This window comes from Myodes glareolus, chromosome 12, assembly GCF_982192425.1.
Source record: "Myodes glareolus chromosome 12, mMyoGla1.1, whole genome shotgun sequence".
NCBI classification, from domain to species: Eukaryota; Metazoa; Chordata; class Mammalia; order Rodentia; family Cricetidae; genus Myodes; species Myodes glareolus.
The window spans coordinates 11,547,650-11,559,359 of record NC_142037.1 but is presented as its reverse complement, the minus strand read 5'-3'; the positions used below and the strand labels follow the sequence as shown (position 1 = coordinate 11,559,359).

General features: G+C 46.7%; 2 pseudogenes across 1 annotated transcript; both read right to left on the bottom strand.

The window, feature by feature from the left end:
• Positions 1-8,679: 8,679 nt before the first annotated feature.
• On the bottom strand, positions 8,680-10,597 carry LOC148120110 (ral guanine nucleotide dissociation stimulator pseudogene; annotated as a pseudogene).
• A 396-nt stretch (positions 10,598-10,993) lies between these two features.
• LOC148120109 (ral guanine nucleotide dissociation stimulator-like) lies at positions 10,994-11,710 on the bottom strand (annotated as a pseudogene). Its single transcript, XR_015739373.1, has 2 exons — positions 11,367-11,710; positions 10,994-11,330 (listed from the first exon to the last, which is right to left on the bottom strand). The product of XR_015739373.1 is annotated as a ral guanine nucleotide dissociation stimulator-like (transcript).

Here is an 11,710-nt window from a genome sequence, read left to right as displayed (position 1 = left end):
AATTCTCTGTTCAGTTCAGTACCCCATTTTTTAATTGGGTTAGTTAGAGTTTTAGTGTCTAGTTTCTTGAGTTCTTTGTATATTTTGGAGATCAGACCTTTGTCTGATGAGGGATTTGTGAAGATCTTCTCCCAGTCGGAAGGTAGCCTTTTGGTCTTACTGACAGTGTCCTTTGCTTTACAGAAGCTTCTCAGTTTCAGGAGGTCCCATTTATTCATTGCTTCTCTTATTGTCTGAGATCCTGGGGTTCTGCTTAAGAACTGGTCTCCTGTGCCTATATCTTGTAGACTACTTCCCACTTTCTCTTCTATCAGGTTCAAAGTGGTCAGATTAATGTTGAGGTCTTTAATCCATTTGGACTTGAGTTTTGTGCATGGTGATAGATATGGATCTATTTTCATTCTTCTACAGGTTGACATCCAGTTATGCCAGCACCATTTGTTAAAGATGTTTTCCTTCTTCCATTGTATGCCTTTAGCTCCCTTGTCAAAGATCAGGTGTTCATATGTTTGTGGGTTAATACCTGGGTCTTCTATTCGATTCCATAGGTCGACTTCTCTGTTGTTATGCCAATACCAAGCTGTTTTCAATACTGTTGCTCTGTAATAGAGTTTGAAGTCAGGGATGGTAATGCCTCCAGAAGTTCCTTTATTGTATAAGATTGTTTTGGCTATCCTGGGTTTTTTGTTTTTCCATATAAACTTGATTATTGTTCTCTCAAGGTCTGTGAAGAAGTTTGATGGAATTTTGATGGAAATTGCGTTGAATCTATAGATTGCTTTTGGTAGAATTGCCATTTTTACTATGTTGATTCTCCCAATCCAAGAACAGGGGAGATCTTTCCATTTTCTGGTATCCTCCTCAATTTCTTTCTTCAAGGACTTAAAGTTCTTGTCAAATAGGTCTTTCACTTCCTTGGTTAGAGTTACCCCAAGATATTTTATGCTATTTGTGGCTATCATGAAAGGTGATGTTTCTCTGATTTCCCTCTCTGTTTCTTTATCCTTTGTTTATAGGAGGGCAACCGATTTTTTGGAGTTGATCTTGTATCCTGCCACATTACTAAAGGTGTTTATCAGCTGTAGGAGTTCTTTGGTAGAGTTTTTGGGGTCGCTTATGTACACTATCATATCGTCTGCAAATAACGAAAGTTTAACTTCATCCTTTCCAATTCGAATCCCCTTGATCCCCTTATGTTGTCTTATTGCTATTGCTAGGACTTCAAGCACTATATTGAAGAGGTATGGAGAGAGTGGACAGCCTTGTCGTGTTCCTGATTTTAGTGGAATGGCTTTGAGTTTCTCTCTGTTCAATTTGATGTTAGCTGTCTGCTTACTATATATTGCTTTTATTATATTTAGGTATGATCCTCGTATACCCAATCTCTCCAACACCTTTATCATAAAGGGGTGTTGAATTTTGTCAAATGCTTTTTCAGCATCCAATGAAATGATCGTATGGTTTTTTTCTTTCAATTTATTTATATGATGGATTACATTGATAGATTTGCGTATGTTGAACCAGCCCTGCATCTCTGGGATGAAGCCCACTTGATCATAATGGATAATTTTTCTAATGTGTTCTTGGATTCGGTTTGCCAGTATTTTATTGAGTATTTTGGCGTCAATGTTCATGAGTGAGATTGGTCTGTAATTCTCTTTCTTGGTTGTGTCTTTGTGTGGTTTTGGTATCAGGGTGACTGTAGCTTCATAAAAAGAGTTTGACAATGATTCTTCTGTTTCTATATTGTGAAATACATTAAGGAGTATAGGTATTAGCTCTTCCTGGAAGTTCTGGTAGAATTCTGCATTGAAACCATCTGGACCTGGGCTTTTTTTGGTGGGGAGGTTTTTGATAACAGCTTCTAATTCTTCGCGACTAACAGGTCTATTTAGATTGTTCACTTGCTCTTAATTTAACTTTGGTAAATGGTATTTATCTAAAAACCAATCCATTTCTTGTACATTTTCCAACTTTGTGGCATATAAACTCTCGTAGTAAGATGTAATGATTCTCTGAATTTCCACTGTGTCTGTTGTTATGTCCCCCTTTTCATTTCTGATCTTATTAATTTGAGTGTTCTCTCTCTGCTGTTTGATTAGTTTGGCTAGGGGTTTGTCAATCTTGTTGATTTTCTCCAAGAACCAACTTTTTGTTTCGTTGATTTTTTGGATTGTTTTCTGTGTTTCTATTTTGTTGATTTCAGCCCTCAGTTTGATTATTTCCAATCTTCTACTCCTCCTGGGAGAGTCTGCTTCTTTTTTTTTCCAGAGCTTTTAGGTGTGCTGTTAAGTCTCCAATGTGTGCTTTCTCCGTTTTCTTTAATTGGGCACTTAGCGCTATGAACTTTCCTCTTAGAACTGCTTTCATTGTGTCCCATAGGTTTGAGTATGTTGTGTCTTTATTTTCATTAAATTCAAGGAAGACTTTAATTTCTTTCTTTATTTCTTCCTTGACCCAAAGATGATTCAGTAGTTGACTGTTCAACTTCCACACATTTGTAGGCTTTCTGGAATTTGAATTGTTATTGAGTTCCAACTTTATTCTGTGGTGATCCGACAAGACACAGGTGATTACTAATATTTTTTTGTATCTGTGTAAGTTTGCTTTGTTACCGAGTATGTGGTCAATTTTCGAGAAGGTTCCATGAGCTGCAGAGAAGAAGGTATATTCTTTCCTTTTTGGGTAGAATGTTCTATAGATATCTGTTAAGTCCATTTGATTCATTACCTCTAGCAATTCTCTTATTTCTCTGTTGAGTTTCTGTTTGATTGATCTGTCCATTGGTGAGATAGGTGTGTTGAAGTCTCCTACTATTAGTGTGTGTGGTTTGATGACTGCCTTGAGTTCTAAAAGTTTTTCTTTTACATAAGTGGGTGCTTTTATATTAGGGGTGTAGATATTCAGGATTGAGACTTTCTCCTGATTAATTGTTCCTGTTAAGAGTATGAAATGTCCATCTCCATCTCTTCTGATTGATTTTAGTTTGAAGTCAATTTTGTTAGATATTAGAATGGCCACACCAGCTTGTTTCTTAGGTCCGTTTGCTTGGAAAACCTTTTCCCAACCCTTTACTCTGAGTAGATGTCTATCTCTGTGGTTGAGGTGTGTTTCTTGTAAACAGCAGAATGTTGGATCCTGTTTTCTTATCCAGTCTCTAAGTCTGTGCCTTTTTATAGATGAGTTGAGTCCATTAATATTAAGTGATATTAATGACCAGTGGTTGTTGATTCCGTTTATTATTTGTGTGTGTGTGTGTGTGTGTGTGTGTAGTTGCTGCGCGCTTCCTGACCAGCAGGAATGAACGGCCACGAAAACGAGATTCCTTCCCTATCATGTCTTTATTCAGAGCACTCGGTTGAGGAAAATTGGGGGAAGGGAAGAGAGAGAAAAGACAGAGAAAGGGAGAGCAAGGGAGAGAGGAAGAGAGAGCACAGGGATGAGAGGAAGATTAGAGAGAGCTTAGAGAGAGAGAAAAAAACCCAAAGACAGCCGCTTTTCTAGGGTGAGAGGCTCGAATACTGATTGGTTGATGCCATTCTGCTAGGGCCCAAGGCCACAGGACAGGTCAGGAAACCACGTCTCTGAAATGCAAAACAAGGCTCCAAGCACACTGGCCTGTGCGGCAACATCAAAGGATTTGTATACCTCCAGGCTGTAGGACTGCTGGCACTATCTCGCCAAGGCGACATCCTGGCAGCTCCTTACATGTAGTAGAGTTTGTGTGTTTCTCTTATTTGAGTTGTGGTTGTGAAGGGTCGCTAGATGTCTGGGTTATTGTAGGCAGTGATGACAATGTTGGATTCCTTGGGTTGCGATTTTCCTTCTATTCCTTTCTGTAGGGATGGATTTGTGGCTACGAATTGTTTAAATTTATTTTTATCCTGGAATATTTTGTTTTCTCCGTTGATAGTGAACGATAGCTTGGCTGGGTATAGTAGTCTGGATTTGCATCCATGGTCTCTTAGTTTCTGCAGTACCTCTATCCAGGATCTTCTGGCTTTCATGGTTTCCATAGAGAAGTCTGGTGTAAGCCTGATAGGTTTACCTTTATAAGTCACTTGACCTTTTTCCTTTGCAGCTCTTAATATTCTTTCTTTAATCTGGATGTTTTGTGTTTTGATTATTATATGGCGAGGGGACTTTTTTTTTGATCCAGTCTATTCAGCGTTCTGTATGCTTCTTGAACCTTCATAGGAATATTGTTCTTTAGATTGGGAAAGTTTTCTTCTATAATGTTGTTAAATATATTTTCTGGGCCTTTGATCTGCAGTTCTTCTCCTTCTTCAACCCCTATTATTCTTAGATTTGGTTTTTTTATTGTGTCCCAGATTTCCTGAATGTTTTGTGAAGAGAATTTGTTGAATTTGCTGTTTTCTTTGACCAGAGCATTTATTTTCTCTATGGTATCTTCAGAATCTGAGATTCGTTCTTCTATCTCTTGTATTCTATTGGTTATGCTTGATTCTGTAGTCTCTGCTCGTTTACCTAGGTTTTCCATATCCAGCCGGTTCTCGTTTTGTGTTTTCTTCATTGCCTCCATTTCAGTTTTCAATTCTTGGACTGTTTCCTTTACTTGTTTGATTGTTTTTTCTTGGTTTCTCAGGGTATCACTCACGGATTTACTTATTTCTTCAAACTTTTTGTTATATTTCTCATCCATTTCTATACTCATTTCTTCAAACTTTTTGTTATACTTCTCGACCAGTTCCTTAAGGGAGTTATTCATATCCTGTTTAAGGGACTCTATTGCTTTCATAATGGCACTTTTTTCCACTTCATCTGGGTTAGAGTGTTCAAATCCTTCTGTTGTAGGGTCGTTGGGATCTGGTGTTTTCATGTTGTTTTACAGATTGTTGGAGGAGGTCTTGCCTTGGCGTCTGCCCATCTCTTCGTTCAAATGCTCTCTATTGGAACTTCTGGTAGCGGGTCAGGTTCCCTTGTTGGGCAGGGAGTTCACTGATAGAATGCCTACCTTTCCTCAGGCAGGCTATTGAAGCACAGGCACTCCCTCTTTCCGGGATGCGCCTACAGAGCAGGCCCAGTGTGCAAGGCAGCTGAGCTGGGGAAATTTTATGGCCCCAGTGGGAGGGGAGAAATATAGAAATTTGTACCTGGATGGAAGCTGGGATGGCAGGCGGGAGAGCTTAGCAGGGTGGAACCAGCACTGCAGGGTGACCTGGGAGTCTACGGGGTCGGGGAAAGTCCGAGCTCCTCCTCGCCGGGCCCCTGCCGCTGGCCTGAAGCAAACTCACCCCTCCGATGGTCCACTGGCTGGAGGCTGGGATGGCTGGCGGGGGGTGCTAGCAGGGTGGAGCCAGTAGAGCAGGCTGACCTGGGAGTCTATGGGGTCGGGGAAAGTCCTAGCTCCTCCTCGCCGGGCCCCTGCCGCGGGCCCGAAGCAAACTCACCCCTCTGATGGCCCTCTGCATAGAAGCTGGGATGGCTGGCGGAGGCGCTAGCAGGGTGGAGCCAGCAGAGCAGGCTGACCTGGGAGTCTATGGGGTCGGGGAAAGTCCTAGCTCCTCCTCGCCGGGCCCCTGCCGTGGGCCCGAATCACACTCACCCCTCCGATGGCCCTCTGGCTGGAAGCTGGGATGGCTGGCGGAGGCGCTAGCAGGGTGGAGCCAGCAGAGCAGGCTGACCTGGGAGTCTATGGGGTTGGGGAAAGTCCTAGCTCCTCCTCGCCGGGCCCCTGCCTTGGGCCAAAGCACACTCACCCCTCAGATAGCCCTCTGGAAGGCAGCTGGGATGGCTGGCATAGGCGCTAGCAGGGTGGAGCCAGCAGAGCAGGCTGACCTGGGAGTCTATGGGGTTGGGGAAAGTCCTAGCTCCTCCTCGCCGGGCCCCTGCCTTGGGCCAAAGCACACTCACCCCTCAGATGGCCCTCTGGAAGGCAGCTGGGATGGCTGGCGGAGGCGCTAGCAGGGTGGAGCCAGCAGAGCAGGCTGACCTGGGAGTCTATGGGGTTGGGGAAAGTCCTAGCTCCTCCTCGCCGGGCCCCTGCCGAGGCCCGAATCACACTCACCCCTCAGATGGCCCTCTGAATGGAAGCTGGGATGGCTGGCGGAGGCACTAGCAGGGTGGAGCCAGCAGAGCAGGCTGACCTGGGAGTCTATGGGGTCGGGGAAAGTCCTAGCTCCTCCTCGCCGGGCCCCTGCCGCGGGCCCAAATCACACTCACGCCTCCGATGGCCCTCTGGATGGAAGCTGGGATGGCTGGCAGAAGCGCTAGCAGGGTGGAGCCAGCAGAGCAGGCTGACCTGGGAGTCTATGGGGTTGGGGAAAGTCCTAGCTCCTCCTCGCCGGGCCCCTGCTGAGGCTCGAATCACACTCACCCCTCAGATGGCCCTCTGGATGGAAGCTGGGATGGCTGGCGGAGGCACTAGCAGGGTGGAGCCAGCAGAGCAGGCTGACCTGGGAGTCTATGGGGTCGGGGAAAGTCCTAGCTCCTCCTCGCCGGGCCCCTGCCGCGGGCCTGAATCACACTCACCCCTCCGATGGCCCTCTGAATGGAAGCTGTGATGGCTGGCGGAGGCCCCTGCAGATTTCTTGATGACATTTTTTTTCTACCACTGAGTAATACTTCTTTGTGTAAATGTACCACATTTTCTTTATCTATTCTTTGGTTGACGGGCATCTAGGTTGTTTCCAGGTTCTGGCTATTACAAATAATGCTGTTATGAACATATTTGAGCAAGTGTCCTTGTGGTATGACTGTGCATCCTTTGTGTATATGCTCAAGAGTGATATGGCTGGGTCTTTCTTGAGGTAGATGGATTTCCAGTTTTCTAAGAAACTGCCATGCTGATTTCCAAAGCGATTGTGCAAGTTTGCATTCCCACCAGTAATGGAGGAGTGTTCCCTTTACCCCACATCTTCTCTAGCATAAGCCGTTATCAATGTTTTTAATGTTGGTCATCAAAAATAATTTTCAGTCCTACAAACTCCATTTGTAGAAGGTACCCTAAATAGGCAAGCTATTTTTATCTTTTATGCTATATTTTATTCTACCTTCTACATTTGGAAATGCTTATGTACACAAATACTAGCATCATGTTTCAATTATGTACAGCATTCAGGACAATCATACACAGTACAGATTAGTGACCTAGGAGCAATGGTGACAGACAGGCTATACCACACAGCCTGTGTGTAGAGAGGAGTATACACCATGGAGGTTTATGTAAGTTCAGAATGGGATGTTTCCACAGGGCAACATTGTGGAACAAAAGTTCTCCATTCTCATTCTAAGAAATCTTTGAGATCTCCAGAATGTGAAGGATATACTTTGTGTTCTCTTAAAACTAGAGTCTGAGATCCTTTAGGTAGCTGCAAGAAGACAACTGGTCATTAGAAAGATCAAACGTGGTTAAATAACGGCAACTCCCAGCTTATCCTCCAGCCTTCATGGGGAAGAAAGGATCTGAAGGTAGAGTTGATTACTACTGGCCAGTGATGTAAACAACCATGACTACACCAGGAAACTTCCATAAAAACTCAAAGGGATGGGATTAGGAAGTGCTTACAGATGGTGGAACTCAATGAGATACCCACAGAATGAGATTCTCTTTGAGGACACAGAGAGCCCATTCTTCCCACACACTCTGTCCTGCATTCCTTGTCTATCTGGATGTTCATTTGCATCCTTTTAAACACCCTTTATTATAATAAGTAAATGTAAAGAAAACATTTCCCTGAGTCCAGAATCCACTTCAGCCAGAATCAAACCAAGGGAACCTTCATGTGTAGCTGGTCAGTTGGAAGTATCGATCAGAACCTGGGACTTTTGATTGGCATTTGAAGTAGAGAGCAGTCTGGAGGCACTGAACCCTTAGTGGTTTTGGTCTGATAGTATCTCTAGGTAGACAGTATCAGAAAGGAATTGAATCTGAGGTGATGTCCTCTGGAGAATTGCTGGCTGTGTGTGGGAAATCCATCACGTTGTCAAGTGTGTTGAGTGAGCTCCATGAATGGGCAGAACGCCATTTCCCTGGGTCCACCAGCTCTAATCTCGTTAAGAAGTCTTGGTGTGCATATTTTCTTGAACCAGCTCTCAACTTGATAACTACTAATGAGCAACAGTTCGCTGTGACTAAGTGGGAAGCCAGCAGCTTCTGAGTAGGGAGGATATGATCTCTGTTAACAAAGGGATATCTGTGGGGTTTCTCTCTCTCTGCTTCTACTGCATGAAAGAGAAATAGCAAGAAAGTCAGGAAAAGTGATTCTTCTCTGAAGGTCAGGCACACTAATCTTTTCAAAATCAGGCTTCTGTATGCTTAGAAACCCAACTTCATGACTTTCTCTTTTTTTTCTTTTTCTTGTTTTTTTGACTAATGACAATGGTGGGTCAAGAAGCTCCTTACTTAGTGTGAGGATTGGATATAGCCCCAATACTAATCCTGTCCCTTTGAAGTTTTGTTTCAAACTTTTTCAGGCTTGCCCACCATGCTGACGATTTCCCAGTGAGGTTGAACCAACATCGAATGGTTTGGAATTATATAATTAAGCATATTCAACTTTAATTACTGTAACTAATTTATCAAAATCTGCTAACATGACACTTGATAAGAATCAGGCACAAATTATGGCGGTCAAGTGATTCTTTTCCACTGGTTCATTTCCTGGCTTACAAAAAGCTTGAGAGAATCACAGCTGGTTAGAAGCAACCTGCGGACTACATATTGGACCCCCCAAACTCCTGGTTATCTGGGCTGCTCAGAAAAGAACACAAGTACCCCATGTATGTACACTTCTGATAACCTAGGCCACTGACAAACAACAGGCACAAAAGTTGTCTCTTTGGCCCTTTATTGCTTGCTTCTGCCCTTTATTGTTTGGGGATTTGGTTTGTTATTGTTTTTCCAAGGTCTTAAAATATATATCATTAATTTATTTCAGCCTGTCAGTGGCAGGTGTCAATCCTGGCAGCAGGAGAAGTTTAGGGTGAAATTGGAGTCTGGGGGTAGCCTGAGCTAGCAGGTAGGCAGAGGTACCTGTGTGGCCTGGGCCACTCTAGTCTATAAGTGCTTAGTCCTCAGCCAGCCAGACCCTGGGAGACGTCCTTAGAAGATGCCTTTGGCAATCTTGAGTCCTTTCTGCTTCATGCGAGGGAGGGTGGAGCTGGCTCCATGCTTGACCTTATTAGCCCCCTTGGTGAAGGTCCGCTTCTTAAGGATAAAGTCATAGTTGGCAGTAGAGTTCATGGCATAGAACACGTTGGCGTTTTCTGGAATCTTCAGCTTGTGGTCTTCTGAGATGATCTGCACTAGCTCATAGTCCTCTGGCTCATCCTCATCCAGGTTGTGTTTGTCTACGGCTTTTCGGATGACAGTCGGGGCCTTATCCTGGCTGGTCACCAGGATGCTCTTGTACATGTTACCGTTGTCCACATCCAGGCTGACCCGGATGATGCAGCAGTCGGCCACCTGCTGGTTATAGAGTGGCAGTGAGGAGCTGTAGCTGCAGACCCCTGAGACGGAGCGCTTGTGGGTGCGTGTGGTAGACACGGGTGTGGTGGAGGCTGATGAAGAGGAGGTGCTGCTGGAGGCTGAGGTGATGCCAGAGGTCTCTGGGGATGACTGGGAGGCCGACTCCCAGAACTTCTTTTCCTGGCCATCAGGAGACTCTGGGACAAAGCTCATGTTGATTTCCTTCACGTCAGAGCTGGAAGAACCAGCTGAGTGCACGCTGAGGGCATCAGTGACGTCCCCGCTGCCTAGGTAGGGGTCGCACTGGAACTGGTCACAGGACTTGGAGTGGGCACTGCTACTGGTACTAAGCTCGGTGCTGGGAGCCTGGCGGCCGCTCCAGCACTTGACAATGGCTGTGTTTTTCTTGCTCCTGAGGGTGTTGCTGGCTGACTCGGATGGAGGCTCCAGCTCACACAAAAGGTTGTAGCTCTCAGCCTCACTGAGCCGTTCCATGGCTCGGAACCAGGCTCCAAAGAGCTCCTCAGGAGCAATGCTGTAATTGTTGCAGGCGGACTGCAGCAGCTTGATCTGGGCAATCACTTCGAACTCCTTCCTTCTCTTTTGAAAGTTGATGAGTCTCCCATACAGATAGTCCTTCATGGCAGTGTCCAGCATCACCAGGTCAGTGAGGAATGTGCCCAGGTAGGGGACAGTTCCCTGGATGGCTCTCCTAGGGTTCATTTCCAGCGTGGCAAACTTGGAGGTTCCCTCCTTGATGAGCAGCTCTCTGCTCAGGGAGTAGTTGTTCTCATGAGAGAAAATCTCTGACAGCTTCTGGAACACTCGAAAACTGTCCCTGGGGACCTCTTCCCATGTCTTCTTTAGGCGGTGGATGGCATTGCTCTGTAGAGCAGAGAGGATGGCGTAGAGGGAGGAGAAGTTCTTGAGCGCTCTGCATTCCCTGGCCACCTCGATCCAGTGTTCCACCACCCGGGCCCTGTCTGGGGCCTTCATGCTCTGGTCGCCGAGGCAGGTAGTAATGACACAGTTGGCCACGTTGTTGAATTGGGCGACAGTGGCACGGACGGTAGGTGCGAGGTGCTCCTTGCTCTTCTTGTCCCGCTGTGACCAGACGGAGCCCAGGCAGTGGTAGGGCACCACTTTCCTGAACAGTTGAGCGTCCATCAGTGTAAACTGCTCGGCCACCAGATCTGGAGGGAACAGCAGGAGGTGCGGCTTCTCATCTAGTCCATTCTCTGTGGCTCCAGGCAAAGACCAGGAAGGCTGTAGTGCAGGAGCAGGCACAGCAGCTGGCTCCAGCTCCAGGGCCTGTGAGAGAGCCGGCTGCAGCTCCAGAGCAGGTGCGAGGGACAGCTCAGGCTCTAGCGGTGGCACTACCGCTGGCTCCAGTTCAGAAGCTGGTGCCACCACCAGTCTGGATGCCAGTGCTGGTCCTAGGGATGGATCTGGCTCAGAAGCTGGTGCCACCACCAGTCTGGATGCCAGTGCTGGTCCTAGGGATGGATCTGGCTCAGAAGCTGGTACCGGCTCTGGCTCCGGCGCTGGCTCTGGCGCCAAATCCTAGCTGGATGCCAGAAGCAGTGTTGGAGCTGGCTCAAGCAGTGAAGTTGACTTCAGAGACAGCACTGGAGCTGGGGACAGGGCCTCAGGCTCAGCCTCGCTGGGCTCCAGGTCCTCCAGCTGGGCCAGAAGAAGGTGAGCACGGCGCTCCAGGTCTGAGCCCGGCATGTTGAGCTGCACATAAGCCACCAGCTGCTTGAGGCAGGGAAAGTCCGGAGGTTGACAGAAATCCTCTGAGTATTGGTCCAGCCAGGTGCCCAGAATGGAGGAGATGGCATTTTTGAGTTGGTCCTGCGGTCCACCATCCTCACTGGAGTACGGGAGGATGCAGCCATATCTAGAGGAGGCTGTGAGGGCGTCACATCTGCCGTACCTCTTAAACAGCAGGTCCAGCACCTACTGAGTGGTAGTGAAGGCTCTGTAGGTGCACAGGAAGACGGTGACATAGGAAAGGTCACTGCCCTGGAAGGCAGGCACCAGGTGCTCCACCAGTTACTTCAGAGTGCCAGCCTTCACCGTGCGCACCTTGCAGGTCTCGTAGAGGTTCAGGGCCGACTCATTCTCACACCCTAGCCAGCGCTGGCCTTTGGTGGCTCCCTGGTGTAGCCGAACCTTGCGCAGGGAGATGGAGTAGATGACCCCGTTGATCAGCTCCTCCCCAATCTCCTGCGAAGAGCTCTGGCAATCCACCATCATCCTCAGCCTGGGCAGCTCATC